Source organism: Heptranchias perlo, chromosome 3 (assembly GCF_035084215.1).
Source record: "Heptranchias perlo isolate sHepPer1 chromosome 3, sHepPer1.hap1, whole genome shotgun sequence".
Classification (NCBI taxonomy): Eukaryota; Metazoa; Chordata; class Chondrichthyes; order Hexanchiformes; family Hexanchidae; genus Heptranchias; species Heptranchias perlo.
The window spans coordinates 122,591,593-122,600,067 of record NC_090327.1 but is presented as its reverse complement, the minus strand read 5'-3'; positions in this window follow the sequence as shown (position 1 = coordinate 122,600,067).

The window sequence follows — 8,475 nt, the reverse complement described above, 5'->3', positions numbered from 1 at the left end:
GAGGAGGCCATTCAGGCCCTCGCCCCTGCTCCGCCATTCAACTATATCATGGCTGATCTGCGCCTCAACTCCATTTTCCCGCCTTTGCTCCATATCCCTTGATACCCTTACCTAACAAAAATCTATCTATCTCATCTTGAAAGATCCAATTGACCCCCATCATCCACCGCCTTTTAGGGGGGAGAGTTCCAAATTTTTACTAAGCTTTGTGTGAAGACACAGTAGATACCTATTGTTGCTGATATTTGTAGGCTGATTGGTCTAAGGGGAGAGAGAGGGGAAATGTTTGTATCTGACTCCTGTCAATGAAGAGTATATCTATTGGAATTGGAACTTCTGATCCCATTTCAAGAATATCAAAACTTACGACTTTCAAAGCCGAATCTCAAAGAAACGGTAAATGATTGAGAAGGGAATAACAGTGAAGGGAGCCTGCTGTTGATTAATTAGATCTGTGTGTTTGTTTCATAACTGGCCGGATATTTATAACCATCAGACTAAGGCTGTGACTATGACAGCTGATCTGCTGCTGACATCTCTCACTTTACAAACCAAATTATTTTTAGCAAGAGACACAACAGCATCATGTGAGAAGAGGACAGAAGCTGGCACACAGGCCAAAGAGTCATACAGCATAGAAGGTGGCCATTCGGTCCATCGTGCCTGTGCCGGCTCTTTGTGAAAGAACTATCCAATTAATCCCACTTCCCCGTAGCCCTGCAACTTTTTCCTTTTCAAGTATGTAAGTCATACCAAAAAAAAATGGAATTGAGACTGCCGTTTTGCAGATTGGTTGTGCCATTTCAAAAATGGAGTTCATTGGTCCCAAGCAAGGACACTTTTGGTACCTTTACAAGTGTAAGCAGAATCGTCCTTAACCCATCCAGCTATTTTCAAACTGTTTCAAAAATGGATGTTACTTTAGTTGAAGTAGATCTTTTGATAAAATATCTCCAATCTTCCAATTATTAAACCAAATAAGGGAAAGCAACCATACATTCCTGCTATAGTTGTTGTTTTTGTTGACTCCGCACGTGTAGTAGTGCTGTCTAAGGCTTCACAAATGTCGCTGAAACATTGCAGGACTTAGAGTTAGGGTTGCCAACCCTCCAGGATTGGCCTGGAGTCTCCAGCAATTGAAGATTAATCTCCAGGACACTGCTGCGAGCAAAAACCAGGAGAAAAATCATAGGGGTGTTTAAAAAAATTGTGTTTTTTTTCATTTTCTTTGAACACTTCTGTTTATTAGTTATAAAAATATTAGAGGTGGGGAAATGGCTGTTTGACTGACAGTCAAGAATCATCCAATCAGGTAAAGGAGAGTCTGTTTGCTTTCCAAGTGGTGTGGGAAGGCGGGCACCGTGAGGATGGACGTGTTGGACGTCCAATGGTGGGGGTGTGGGGATGGGGCAGTTGGAGACAGGAGGTCATGTAATGAAACCTCCAGGATACATCCAACCAGAGTTGGCAACCCTACTTAGAGTAGGCCTCAGGGCCCCTGATGCAGGAAAGAAAAAGATTCCACCGGGGTTCCGGCTCATCGAGCCTGTGCCGGCTCTTTGTAAGAGCAATCCAGTTAGTCCCATTCCCCTGCTCTTTCCCTGTAGCCTGCAAATTTTTTCTCTTCAAGTATTTATCCAATTCCTTTTTGAAAGCCATGATTGAATCTGCTTCCACCACCCTCTCAGGCAGCGCATTCCAGATCATAACCACTCGCTGTGTAAAAATACTTGTCCTCATGTCGCCTTTGGTTCTTTTGCCAATCACCTTCAATCTGCGTCCTCTGGTTCTCGACCCTTCTGCCAGTGGGAACAGTTTCTCTTTATTTACTCTATCTAAACCCTTCGTGATTTTGAACACTTCTATCAAATCTCCTCTCAACCTTCTCTGCTTTAAAGAGAACAACCCCAGCTTAGAATCATAGAAAATTTACGGCACAGAAGGAGGCCATTCAGCCCAACGTGTTGGCGCCAGCTGAAAATTAGCTACCCAGCCGAATCCCACTTTCCAGCACTTGGTCCGTTGCCCTGTAGGTCACGGCACTTCAGGTGCACATCCAAGTACTTTTTAAATGAGTTGAGGGATTCTGCCTCTTACCACCCTTTCAGGCAGTGAGTTCCAGACCCCCACCACCCTCTGGGTGAAAAAATGTTTCCTCAGCTCCCCTCTAATCCTTCAACCAATCATTTCTCCAGTCTATCCTCGTAACTGAAGTTCCTCATCCCTGGAACCATTCTAGTAAATCTTTTCTGCACCCTCTCTAAGGCCTTCATATCCTTCCTACAGTGCGGTGCCCAAAAGTGCGGTGCAAGCAGTTAGGAAGGCAAATGGTATGTTGGCCTTCATTGCAAGAGGATTTGAGTACAGGAGCAAGGATGTCTTACTGCAGTTATGATGTGGAGATGCCGGTGATGGACTGGGGTTGACAATTGTAAACAATTTTACAACACCAAGTTATAGTCCAACAAATTTATTTTAAATTCCACAAGCTTTCGGAGGCTTCCTCCTTCGTCAGGTGAACGGTGTGGAAATCTCATCTGCCATGTGTCTGCCCATTCCACCAGCCTGTCTATGTCCTCTTGAAGTCTATTCCACACCGTTCACCTGATGAAGGAGGAAGCCTCCGAAAGCTTGTGGAATTTAAAATAAATTTGTTGGACTATAACTTGGTGTTGTAAAATTGTTTACAATTACTGCAGTTATACAGGGCCTTGGTGAGACCACATCTGGAGTATTGTGTGCAGTTTTGGTCTCCTTATCTGAGGAAGGATGTCCTTGCCATGGAGGGAGTGCAACGAAGGTTTACCAGACTGATTCCTGGGATGGCAGGACTGACGTATGAGGAGAGATTGGGTTGACTAGGCCTATATTCACCAGAGTTTAGAAGAATGAGAGGTGATCTCATCGAAACATATAAAATTCTAACAGGACTAGACAGACTAGATGCAGGGAGGATGTTCCCGATGGCTCGGGAACCAGGGGTCACAGTCTCAGGATACGGGGTATGCCATTTAGAACCCAGATGAGGAGAAATTTCTTCACTCAGAGGGTGGTGAACCTGTGGAATTCTCTACCACAGAAGGCAGTGGAGGCCAAGTCATTAGATGTATTCAAGAAGGAGATAGATATATTTCTTAATGCTAAAGGGATCAAGGGTTATGGGGAAAAAGCGGGAACAGGGTACTGAGTTAGACGATCAGCCATGATCACTTTGAATGGCGGAGCAGGCCCGAAGGGGCCAAATGGCCTACTCTTGCTCCTATTTTCTATGTTTCTATGTTTCTAGAATTGGACACAATATTCCAGTTGTGGCCGAACCAGTGTTTTATAAAGGTTCAAAATAACTTTCTTGCTTTTGTGCTCTATGCCTCTATTTATAAAGCCCAGGACCCCGTATGCTTTTTTAATCGGTTTCTCATCCTGTCCTGCCATCTCCAAAGATTTCTGCACATATACCCCCAGTTCTTTCTGTTCCTGCACTCCCTTTTGAATTGTACCATTTAGTTTATATTGCCTCTCCTCATTCTTCCTACAAAAATGTACCACTTTGCACTTCTCTGCATTAAATTTCATCTGCCATGTGTCTGCCCATTCCACCAGCCTGTCTATGTCCTCTTGAAGTCTATTACTATCCTCCTCACCGTTTACTACACTTACAAGTTTTGTGTCATCTGCAAATTTTGAAATTGTGCCCTGTACACCCAAGTCTAGTACTGACCCCTGGGGAACGTCACTGTACACCCCCCTCCAGTCCGAAAAACAACCGTTCACCACTACTCCCTGTTTCCTGTCACTTAGCCAATTTCATATCCATGCTGCCACTGCACTTTTTATTCCATGGGCTTCAATTTTGCTGACCAGCCTATTATGTGGCACTTTATCAGATGTCTTTTGAAAGTCCATATACACAACATCAACCACATTGTTCTCATCAACCCTCTCTGTTACCTCATCAAAAAACTCGATCAAGTTAGTTAAACACGATTTGCTTTTAACAAATCCGTGCTGGCTTTCCTTTATTAACCCACGCTTGTCCAAGTGAGTATTACGCCATCAGTCCACACAATATCATTATGTAGAATTACATAGAATTTACCGCACAGAAGCAGGCCGTTCAGCCCAACAGGTTTATGCCGGTGTTTATACTCCATACGAGTCTCCTCCCTCCTCACTTCATCTCACCCTATCAACACATCCTTCTATCCCATCATGAATACAAATTGAATACAGCGGTCTAGAAATCTGATCAGGCCCTAGGCAAAACTGGGTGCGGGGAGTCGTCTGACAGGAGATCAGAAAGTGGGCTGAAGCCCAGTTCTGCCGGAATTCCGCCCAGTGGGGGTGAAGTTCCGCTGGGGCTCTCCCGATCGTCTGCTTTAATTTCGATAGGAGAGCCACGGAAACGGCAGAAAAACAGCCTAAGTGTGTGTCACCTGTGACTCAGTGGGCAGCACTCTCACCCCTGAGTCAGGAGGTTGTGGGATCAAGTTCCACTCCAGAGACTTGAGCACAAAATCTAGGCTGACACTCCGAAGCAGTACTGAGGGAGTGCTGCATAGTTGGAGTTCCGTCTTTCAGATGAGACATTAAACCAAAGCCCTGTTTGCCCTCCTACGTGGACGTAAAAGATCCCATGGCAATATTCGAAGAAGATCAGGAGAGTTCTCCTCAGTGTCCTGAACAATATTTATCCCTCAACCAAATCACTTAAAACAGATTATCTGGTCATTATCACATTGCCGTGTGCAAATTGGCTCAGTTAGTAGCACTTGTGCCTGAGTCAGAAGGTTGTGGGTTCAAGTCCCATTCCAGAGACTTGAGCACAAAATCTGGGCTGACACTCCCAATGAAGTACCGAGGGGGTGCTGCACTGTCGGAGGTACCGTCTTTCGGATGAGACGTTAAAGCAAGGACCTGTCTACCCTCTCGGTGGATGTAAAAGATCCAATGGCACTATTCAAAGAAGAGCAGTAGAGTTCTCCCCAGTGTCCTGAACAATATTTATCCCTCAACCAATATCATTTAAAACAGATTATCTGATCATTGTCACATTGCGTGCGCAAATTGACTGCCGCGTTTCCTACATTACAACAGTGACAACACTTCAAAAAGTGCTTCATTGGCTGTGAAGTGTTTTGGGACGTCATGAGGCTGTGAAAGGCATTATATAAATGTAAGCCTTTCCTTTTCCTTTTACCACCGTTTCTGTACCTCCTCTGCCAACACTACAGTGGACGATCATGGAAATTCACCATTTTGTTCTACCATTTTTCCACACAATTTTGTTTTGCAGTTTTGTATTTTATCATTGTTGTATTTTTACACAATTTCTGCCAACTTTCTCCCCTTGCCTCATCATCTTAATTGTTCTCCCATAACTGATGTGAAGCATCTTCTTTTTCTCTTTCTCTCATTTCATTGTTTTACTTTATTCTTGATTTTTTTCTATTTCTTTTTCCACCTCATCTATTTCAGGCCTTGCTGTGGTTAGAGTGACATCTTTGGTCAACCGCAGAGCTGCAACAGAAGATACAAACTCGCTGAACCATACATGTTAGTCCAGGTTGGTGTTCTCTTTAATTCTCCACTTTAGTCGCCTCTCCCGCTGTGACATTGTCTGTCATTTCAGAAGAACTTCTGGAAAAATTAGTCTTCTTTTTATTGGCGCATTCTACTTTTTCCTTCTTGCCTTTCAGAAGGAGAGATAGTCACTCTGCAAAGAGTGGTGTCATCTGAAAAGGAAAATCTAATCATTCGAATCACTCTAAGAGTATGACCTGAGTAGATGTGATAGGAGGAACATTAGTTTATCAGAAAGGCAACAATACATCAGACATGCACAAAGGCTACTTTGAAAGGTATTCTTTCTAGAAATTCTTTGTGCAAAGAAAGAAAGAACTTGCATTTGTATAGCACCTTTCACGACCTCAGGACATCCCAAAGCACTTTACAGCCAATGAAGTACTTTTGAGGTGTGATCACTGTTGTGATGCAGAAAACACGGCAGCCAATTTGCACACAGCAAGGTCCCACAAACAGCAATGTGATAATGACCAGATAATCTGTTTTAAGTGATGTTGGTTGAGGGATAAATGTTGGCCAGGCCAACAGGGAAAACTCCCCTGCTCTTCTTTGAATAGTGCAGTGGAATCTTTTACATTCACCAGAGAGGGCAGATTGGGCCACAGTTTAATCTCTCATTTGAAAGACGGCGTCTCCAACAGTGCAGCACTCACTCAATACTTCATTGGAAGTATGAGCCTAGATTATGTGCTCAGGTCTCTGGTGTGGGTCTATGAACCCACAACCTCCTAACTCAGAGGTGAGAGTGCTGCCCACTGAGCCACAGCTGACACCAGCTGGAAAATATCCCTCTGTGCATTATATTTATCCCCTTTGCAAAGCCATAATGTGCAGAAATATTTCTCCTCAATGATAGAATCATCAGTGAGCAGCATCCCTAGCCATCCACCTCTGAGATCAGACAACACAAGATAGTTTGGGCCCTCTCGCTTCTGCATTACAACTGGGTATGACAGACATCTGGGTTCTTGGACTATCAGCCTGGTAATTCATTTTCCATCGCTTCCAATTCCATTTCTCTTTAGATGACTAAGGTAATAGGTCTGAAGCTGCCTGGTTCTACAATGCCTGGTGGTAGTGGTAGGGCAGAAAGTAGAACTGAGGTCCATGCAGCCAGTGCATTTCACTTATCAACAACAACAACTTGCATTTATATAGCATCTTAACATAGTAAAAACATCCCAAGGCACTTCACAGGAGCGATTATCGAAAAAAAATTTGACACCGAGCCAAATAAGGAGATATTAGGATGGGTGACCTTGGTCAAAGAGGTAGGTTTTAAGGAGCATCTCACAGGAGGAGAAAGTGGAAGAGAGACGGAGAGTATTAGGGAGGGAATTCCAGAGCTTAGGGCCCAGGCAGCTGAAAGCACAACCACCAATGGTGGAACGATTACAATCGGGGGTGCACAAGAAGCCAGAATTGGAGGAACACAGAGATCTTGGAGGGTTGTAGGACTGGAGGAGGTTACAGAGATAAGGAGTTACTTACAAGCCAGAAATCACTGTCAATAATTCTTCTTGAAATACAAGTAATTGCTAACCCATTCCCTTACAAGCAGGCAAGGCAAGCAGCCATGGAGGAGATTTTAAAATATATTATGCTAAATCTTTATAAATCACTGGTTAGGCCTCAGCTGGAGTATTGTTAGGCCTCAGCTGGAGTATTGTTTCTAATTCTGCACACCACACTTTCGGAAGGATGTCAAGGCCTTGGAGAGGGTTCAGAGATTTACCAGAATTATATATGGGATGAGGGACTTCAGTTATATGGAGAGACTAGAGAAGCTGGGATTGTTCTCCTTAGAGAAGAGAAGGTTAAGGGGAGATTTAATAGAGGTGTTCAAAATCATGAGGGGTTTTGATAGAGTAAATAAGGAGAAACTGTTTCCACTGGCAGGAGGGTCGGTAACCAGAGGACACAGAATTAAGGTAATTGGCAAAAGAACCAGAGGGGAGATGAGGAGAACTTTTTTTACGCAGCAAGTTGTTATGATCTCAAATGCGCTGCCTGAATGCCCTGCCTGGTGGAAGCAGATTCAATAGTAACTTTCAAAGGGAATTAGATACACATTTGAAAAGGAAAAATTTGTAGGGCTATGGGGAAAGAGCAGGGGAGTGGGACAGATTGGCTAGCTCTTTCAAAGAGCCGGCACAGGTACGATGGGCCAAATGGCCTTCTTCTGTACGATTCTATAATTACCATGCACCTCATCCGGTCAAGTAACAACATGATTTGTAGTAGACATAACAGTTGGGGCATCATGTGATGTGTTGTAATACCACGGAGCTTGATTAACCAACCACAATGTAAGTAAAGCATTGGTAAATTACTATTTCCAGAAATAAGCAGAAGGGTTGGGTGTGTTGGAGAGAGAGTTGTCAGGGTTTACAGCCACATTTTCATTTTAAGTCTGAATAGATTGGAGCTGGGAAAATATGGAAACATTGAAACAGATGACAGGTTCAACTATATAATTGATAAAAAATCACCCCCTAAACTGCTAAAATAAGCAGTAAACCACAAGAAGATAAAACTTTTAACACTTTACCCTCCTGTCATCACTATTTTCCGTATTCTCTTTCTCCATTTGCTATCTATTTTAATTTTCATCTTACCTATCATCCTAGCTTTCCTAATCTTTCCCCTCCCACCCCCAAACGGGCTTTAAAGTCTATGTTTACATGTTTTAACTGGCTCCAACCCTCCATTTTGGATTGGTTTTCAAGCCAATTAAAAGCCCAGACTTCGAAGATACAAACAAGTAAATCCTTGATGCATTTTCATACATCAGAGCCAGTAAGGGTACTGGTTGATAACCTCATCTGTTAGTTAGTTGGCTAATTTGGCTAATTTTAGTCATAAAACTATGGTCTGGAAATTCCTGGAGAT